This window comes from Aedes aegypti, chromosome 2 (genome assembly GCF_002204515.2).
Source record: "Aedes aegypti strain LVP_AGWG chromosome 2, AaegL5.0 Primary Assembly, whole genome shotgun sequence".
Lineage (NCBI taxonomy): Eukaryota > Metazoa > Arthropoda > Insecta > Diptera > Culicidae > Aedes > Aedes aegypti.
The window spans coordinates 134,733,475-134,741,684 of record NC_035108.1 but is presented as its reverse complement, the minus strand read 5'-3'; positions in this window follow the sequence as shown (position 1 = coordinate 134,741,684).

The window sequence follows — 8,210 nt, the reverse complement described above, 5'->3', positions numbered from 1 at the left end:
CGCAATACTACCTAATAATACCTGTGTCAGCCTGTCTGTACTTCACAAATTATAAACAAAAACACGATTTGGTTTCAATTGCATGAAAAATAACGTTCAATTGCAATATTATTTCAATTGAACCAATATTTCCATACATTTTCTCGACGACAAACTCGCGTAGCACATACATAATGTTCATGGATGACGAAGGGTTCAATCAATCACATATTTAATCGACCGCACGAATCTTGTCTTGCTGTAGGGATCTCCATGTACTTTATTTCACCACTCAACACTCTTCTACACTTCAAATTTCTTATTTCATCATCAATTTTGAATGATTTTCAAAAGGCCACATCAGAAGATGATGAAACAACAAGCCACAACTAGAAGGCCTCAACACATTTTAGAGTAAACAAAGGCGTCAATTCACAGGCCGGCGTCTATGGGCATAAATGAAAAGGGCTGCACAGCTTTTGGTAAAATAAAAGTTTCATTTCCTTTGACTCGTTTTTTAGCAGGATTTTTTGCTAAAATGATAGTAATGAACATTCATAGCTATAAATCAGTTTATCCATCGACTTTCTGGACGACAAAACAACATACAATGCTTAAATTCATAATTTAAATTTGATATATTGTTTGACAAAACAAGATTGCATTTTTCTCATTGTTTACTTTTTGGAGATGAGGCCTTTTGAATTGTTAGTCTTGATATGTCCAGAAAAATTGCAATTTTCCGTGCGCGCGCGCTTTCTGCAGCTCTGTCAAAACAGACTTTTGTGCCTTCCTTCTTTCGCTCTCCTTCAACTCAACAACTCAGCACGATCCACATCGGGGTGGCTGTCTGGCTGTTGCAGATGAACACTTATCGTGTAGCGCGACATCATCATTGCCACCAAGATTGCAACTCACCAGAAAAACGAGGTACAATTAACAACGACCCTACGGTGTTCCCCGGATCACTAAAAACAAAAACTGAAAAAAAAAATCATAAAACTGAATTGGGTAGTTAAGTGATGCAAAATTCATAGTTTTTGTAGCTTGATCAAAAGAGCACATTTTTTCTAAGTGTAACACGATTTTACTGCGCTTCAACTTTGTCTGTGCTTTAACCCTCTAATTCGCGATGATGAAGGCAATTACCCGATGGATTTTATTCGCCGCTTGGAGTGGCTTAAATTTTATGATAATAACTAGACAAAATCGAAGATTGAATCAGAGTTTATGCTAATCTTCTTTTGTTCGCAATAATGATTCCACTGAATATGAATCTTTGGAACATATAAGCATATAAAAACATGCAAATCAAAATTAGACACCCGAAGTATGGTTGTATAATGTCGTACGTGATAAACATGAATTATAAAGACAAATCAATATGAGAATCATTAATCTAAAAAAATTGGTTTTGAAACTATACTTGTAAAAATGACAAAAAAAACTTTTTTGGGTTTTAATTTTGATAGAATGCAATACTCCTTGACTCTCCTTAGTAATTTATCCGAAACAAACATAATCAGGCTCCCGCTTGACAAGCATATCGAGTCTTTCCGCCGCACCCAGTGAAATTCCAAAGTTTATGTCTAAACGCGGAGTTGGGTATTGGAGGGTCAATATCTCAATTTTGATATATTTAGTAAATGATTTAAAAAGATTTAATTTCGTCGACCCAATGGCATTTCAATTTTCGTAATGACAGTTCGTCCCGAAGTAAAATTTATCGAGGGGTGATTCAAACGCGATTTCCATATTAAATTGGCTTGTCCAGTTTTTTATTGTTCATCTACATTGAAAATTGAACTACAATCCAAAGTTTCACAATTTTCCGTGACCTGGAACTGTTTTCAAAATACGCTTGAAATTAGTATGAAAATGACTTTTGAGTCATCCCTTGGCAAATTTTACTTCGGGACGAGCTGTCATTTTGTAAATCGAAATGTCATTGAGTCGACGGATTGAAATCTTTTTTAATAATTTATACTAAGTACAGTCAAATTTTGTTCGTTGCACTATCTTTAGGTGGGCTACGTTTTAATTGGGCTCCCGTTAGTTGGGCTATAACCCACCCAAAACGAAGGCAAATGTCATTTTCTGACATAAGTCGCAATTTATCAATGTTAGTAACTCTGATTTTCTTTTGTTCTATGTTATTTGACAGCTCGAAACTCCCCAAGTAGCCATAAGCACTAATAATAAGCTCTTAATCAGCATCATAGATGCGTACATGCATTATAATAGCACCACAAATGCTTACACACCTTATAACAGCACTTCCGCTGCATAGAAACCCTATTACAGCATCATTAATGCTTCTAAGCCTGATGCATACAGGCATTAAATAAGCACTATATTGGCTTTATATTCGAATACTTACAGGGCATGTTTAAATGCCATCCAGTGTTTTGACAGATGAGTGATTCCAAGCAACAGCACCAACATTTGGTAATTTTTTTAATTCATTTTTTTCTATTGAGCTGAAACTTTGCACAGTTTTCCAGTTCCATCTAAATCGTCATTTTCCGATATCAAATCTTCAAGTTGAGTCACGACTAACTTTTCAAAAGGGTGTATGTGAAAATGGTTCAAAAATATTCAAAAAGCTGCACAGCAAAAACGGTTCGTTCGATTGTTAGACAACTAAAGAAACAAAGTTAGACAACTAAATAAAGATTCCAAAAAAAATACACACAGTAAATTTTTTTTTTTTGCATTAAAAAACATAATTTTTGACACAAAAACTCAAATATCTCAAAACCCTATAGGAATACCAACGTAATTTTTTGAGGGAAAATGGTTCATTATATTAGCTATCTACCATAAAAATTTGGTGATGGTAAACCAATAACAAAATGGTAAACATTTCAAACATGTCACAATTTTCACATTTAGTAGAAAAAAAAATTTTTTTTCGGTGTAAATTATTACGGGAACCGCAGTTTGTTGCTGATTTTATTGTTAAGGGCCTTGCGTGAATTAAACAAGTCGTTTTCATGTATTCATTAGTATTATGTATATTATATGTATAAATATTATGTATATGTATAAATATTATATGTATATGTATATATGTATAAATTAAAATGAATTAACAGATTACACGAAAATATTTTTTTTTTTACCAGGATATTTTTTTTAGAGTATGATCGATGAGTTTCTAAATGTTATATATAAACTTTAAAAGTTTTGGATTTGGGTATGCGTTATGAGATCATGAAAACATTTTATTAATACTTATTTATTTATTTATTGTTATTCAATTTTTTTTACAATATCGAACACTTTTGCATCATTATCAGTACAGTTCGAGTATAGTTTTGCTTTAATTTTATTTTCTGACAATGGAATGAAACAGTGAAATTTTTGGGTTCCTTGGATCGTTTTCGCGTTATTATATTGCTCGCTGAGCTCTGATGCCGTTAATTCGTACTCTTCAGTAGTAGTAAAACAAAATGATAATTTTGTTAAATCTTCTTCTTTTCTGCGATTCGCCCAATCAAATAGTTCTTTTGCAGTTTTAATTGGATGCTCACGTTCTTTGGCTAAACTTGCTCTTGTGGCCATGCGCTTTATGGTTCCTCCAATAGCATCACAAGGACCTTTGCCATGTGACGTAGCAAAGAAATGCCATATTGCATCAATTCCGTACTTTGATTTAAATTGACATAGGTTCGAAAAATTCTTACGGTTTTTGTACTGCGATGCTGCTCCATCAGACATGAAATATAATATCTTTCTGATTTCTTTATCCTTATCAACGCGTAAAAAGTTAATCATTGTGGCAATGAACAAATTTACAGATACTGAGTCGTGTCTTAAATCTTCGGAAATTACAATAAAACTAAAATGTTCAATTTGCGTACTTCCATTGAAATAAATAACGAATGGATGAATTGTAGCTTGTTGTACGCTCCAGTGATGGGACTGCACTTCATCTTGCAATACAAAGCTATAGTTTTCAGAAAAATCACAAATGACTAAAAATTCACCATCTTGTAATGTATTTTTCGTATTTTTTTAAAAAGCGGGATTGCTCTGTTTTAATAAAGTCGTGAGGAATTAAACTTTCTAATTTCAAGCAAAAAAATGACACAAACTCGACATTTAGAAGAAAAGTGCTGCTTTGTGAAGTTTCACCGGCGTAATCCGTGCGAAAATAGTAAATATGTGAAGATTTTAATTATCGGTAGTGTATTGTGTTGGTGTACGGCTGATTTTGAAACTCTAATTTTGCGATTGTAGTACTTAGATGGTTTTGAATGCCACCGATGTAGCTTCGCAGTGTTTAATGCAAATTGTGTATCACGTTTGATGTTTGCCTCGATGTTTGGGAGTTAATCGCGACAAAATTTGCACAGTAATACCGCTTGGGCCTGCGCTTTAGCGATGACCGAGTGTCTTGTTTGACTAAGTGAAAATATGAAGGAAGTGCTTCGAATTATTGGGTCGACAGCGTCGTAGTCAAGGAATTTGGTGAGATTGTTCTAATCTGTATTGTTACCTTAATATACTAAATACGTGCCAGTTCCAAAAAAGCATATCTTTGGATTTGGAAGTGTGTTTGTATTATCATTATCCATTTGATAACGGTAATGCACACATGCGGGGCTTATTTTTGGTGAAGGTGACTTCTGAATGGACGTGTCTCTCCAGCCATTCTGAAATGGGTCACTGGATCTGCAATAGAGCTATCACCTTCTAACTCCTGGACTAAAGCTATCTGCAATAGCATCAAAAAACATTGCAGAAAGATTTCTTCCATAATATCACTGCCGGACAAAGGGTGTTAGTTGGATTACACACACACACACACACAAAAATGACACAAACTCATCTACAGGTTTTACAATAGTTTCTAGGTCACACCTATCCGTGGTCACCCATTGCTCAAATGATAACTGATCAATATAATTTTCTTCAAACACAGCGAATAAAGTATTTTCCAATGATGAAGAATCTGGACAATCCGAACAAGATCGTAGATAGCAATTTGATGTTGTATTTTCACACAAAAGACTACCAGTTAACATTTTAATATCCTTTGATAAATTGATTCTTTTCAAACTATGTAAGATTAGGTTAATATTTTCGTGTGTTGTGCACACACAAACATTATGTGTTCCTGAATTGGATAGAAGCTTGCATTGCCTTGGACGAAGGCTTGCAAATGAGGAAAAACCTACCTTAATATTTTCGTTAATTTCCTTGAAGCGTGTATACGCTTCTTTCAAAGTAGTCATCATTAATCGTTTTTGGATTGCTTGACGCTTTCCATCTTTTTTTACATATACATGATCTTTTTGGCCAGGCATAGCTCTACTTACTTCATCGTCTTCAAAATATTGAATTATTTTTTCTTTTGTCTCATCTGTTAATGAAGTACTCGAACTAGCATTTTTGGTTGCAAGACAGTTATTTTTGAATTGTTTTGCCTCTTTTGCTGTATTTCTATTGGTTTTGAACTCATCAATGGCGTCTTGAATAGGCCACGAGCTTGGCAGCATCGACAAAATCAATAATTTTTCTTTCCTTGTCGTGGCTAGATTCGAGAACCTTTCCTTCATATTCATAATTACCTCATCGTAGTCTGTATTTTCCACATCCTCAGGTCCTAATTTGAAGAGGTTTCTTCGTACAGCTTCGTTGATTTCACGGTATTTTTTCTCGGGATAATTGACGTAACCCATCTTCGTCCATTTAATCGGAGTCACTTTTATTCCAGCTATCCCTTAGTTGAAGCGTTCGATGTTGACCTTCTGGATGCACTCATCTTCTGATTGATTTGTTGAAACAGATGTCGCTGATGGTACCGTGGCAAGACTATCTGCACTTGGTACTTCTGGTAACTCCTCAGTTGTTGTCGGTGCATCTAGTAATTCCTCAGTTGTTGTTGTTTTCGAACTTCCTGCAACCTGATCCACCGATGATGTACAGATTGCCCGTTTGTCAACGTTTAAACGGCAGGACGTACAAATGCGTAAATTTGTATTCAATGTAGACATTGGGGCATAACCAGCCGCTTTCAGTTTATCTATGGTGCTTTCGGTGAGATTTCGTAGCTCTTTCGAACACTTTTTTTCTGCAAACGGCCTGCAACAGTTGAGAAAGCGACTACTCATGTTGCTCGTTAGATTTCAATAAACAAAATCACTTTTAAGTTTTTACTAACTAGTTTGGTGTCGTTTGCTTGACTGAAGAAAAATTTTACAATTAAATCTTTTATAACCATAGTGGTAGTATATTTTTAGCTTTTTCGTGAGTATGTTCATGGTATGTACCTATCATGTTTTTGATGTTGTTGAAGTTACCCGCTTTCTCCCAAATATGATTAACAAAGTCTATTCTCTACCAAGGCGGGTCTATACCCAGGTGTAATCAGATTTTAACTTTGTGGAGAAAACCAGCGCCGAGAAAACCGACCTGCTTTACGTATACTAGATCACCTGGGTATAGACCCGCCTTGTTCTCTACGAGGTAAACTTTTTGCAGGTAAACTAGTCGTATACCTGTATAGAAAACTTTTTTTGTAGCTTTTGTCTTCAATATTAGATTTCTTATAGGTTTCTTTTATCAAAAGGTTTCAACACTATTGAGAGAATTTTTCTTCAGTTACGTACAATAAAAAATATGACACTATCAAGACTTTAGATCACAACACTGGATCGCGTCTAACTTTCTAATAGATGCTATAATAGTTATGAATAATTAAATAAAATATCATGAAAACAACTTGTTAACCTCATGTGGTACCCTTAACAAAAAATTCAGCAACAAACTGCGGTCCTAAAAAAAAATTAACAATGAAAAAAAAATTTTCACTAAGTGTCAAATTTGTGAAATATTTAAAATGTCATAACTTTTTTGTTTATTGGCTTACCATCACCAAATTTTTATGGTAGATAGCTAATATAATGGACCGTTTTCCCTCAAAAAATTACGTTGGTATTCCGATAGGGTTTTGAGATATTTTTGTGACAAAAATGATGTTTTTTAATGCAAAAAAAAATTTTTTTTACTGTGTGTATTTTTTTTTGAATCTTTATTTAGTTGTCTAACTTTGTTTCTTTAGTTGTCTAACAATCGAACGAACCGTTTTTGCTGTGCAGCTTTTTAAATATTTTTGAACCATTTTCACATACACCCTTTTGAAAAGTTAGTCGTGACTCAACTTGAAGATTTGATATTGGAAAATGACGATTTAGATGGAACTGAAAAACTGTGCAAAGTTTCAAATATTTTTGAAATGGTCGATCAGAATCGACTTGCATGCCTCCGTGGAATCCCTCAGATATACCACGTGCTTTGTGTTTGCATATAGTGGTAAGAGGGAGTCAAACATAAATCTTCTCACTACTACAATTGCAGTTTTTATGACGGGGAAAAGTGATGGTTTAAATTGGTAACTTTTCTTTCCAATACTATTCATCTTATGTGGCCGTAGGAGCAAAGGAGCAGGACAACAACTCACACGCAAACAAATTTTGTTGTATAATCTACCGAATCCATGGTAGAATTAAGAACTGCACCAACGATTTTCAACCGACTACAAAAATCTGTTAAGTTTACTATAATCTGGTGAAAATCACTGAGCAGTGCAGTAAATTTGACTATGTCCATAGTAGCATCCACTACAAAGCATTGTATTTCAATCCGTGACACCCGTGACAAGTATGATGCTAAACTTCTCAAATCAAGAATGTTTCTAGTCAAAAATACTACAACTCTGGTTAAATCAACAGAAGAAATTTTCTTGTGTAGTGATGTTGACTATGTTTTGGTTGAGTTAACAGATTAATGTAGTCGGTTGAAAATCGTTGGTGCAGTTCTTAATTTTACCAGATAGATAACTTCCTACGTTGATTTTTTCTTTTATGCCAATCATTTTCAAGAGGATTATATTATAGATATTATATTATAAATCCTCGTAGAAATTCATCAAAGCATACTTAGAACTTACATAAGTTTCATTAGCGATTAGTGTAGAATTTTTCGTAGCAATTCCCCGCGATTTTTTTTTTCAAAGTTTTCTCCCAAAAAATCTGAAAAATTTCAGTACCAAAATTAGTACAGGGTGGAGTCTGGGTACTAATGGCATCTCATGGTTCTTCTTCTTCTTCTTCTTGGCATTACGCCCTCACTGGGACAGAGCTTGCGTTTCAGCTGTTCTTATGAGCACTTCCACAGTTATCACCTGAGAGCTTTCATTGCCAAAGTTGCCATTTTGCATT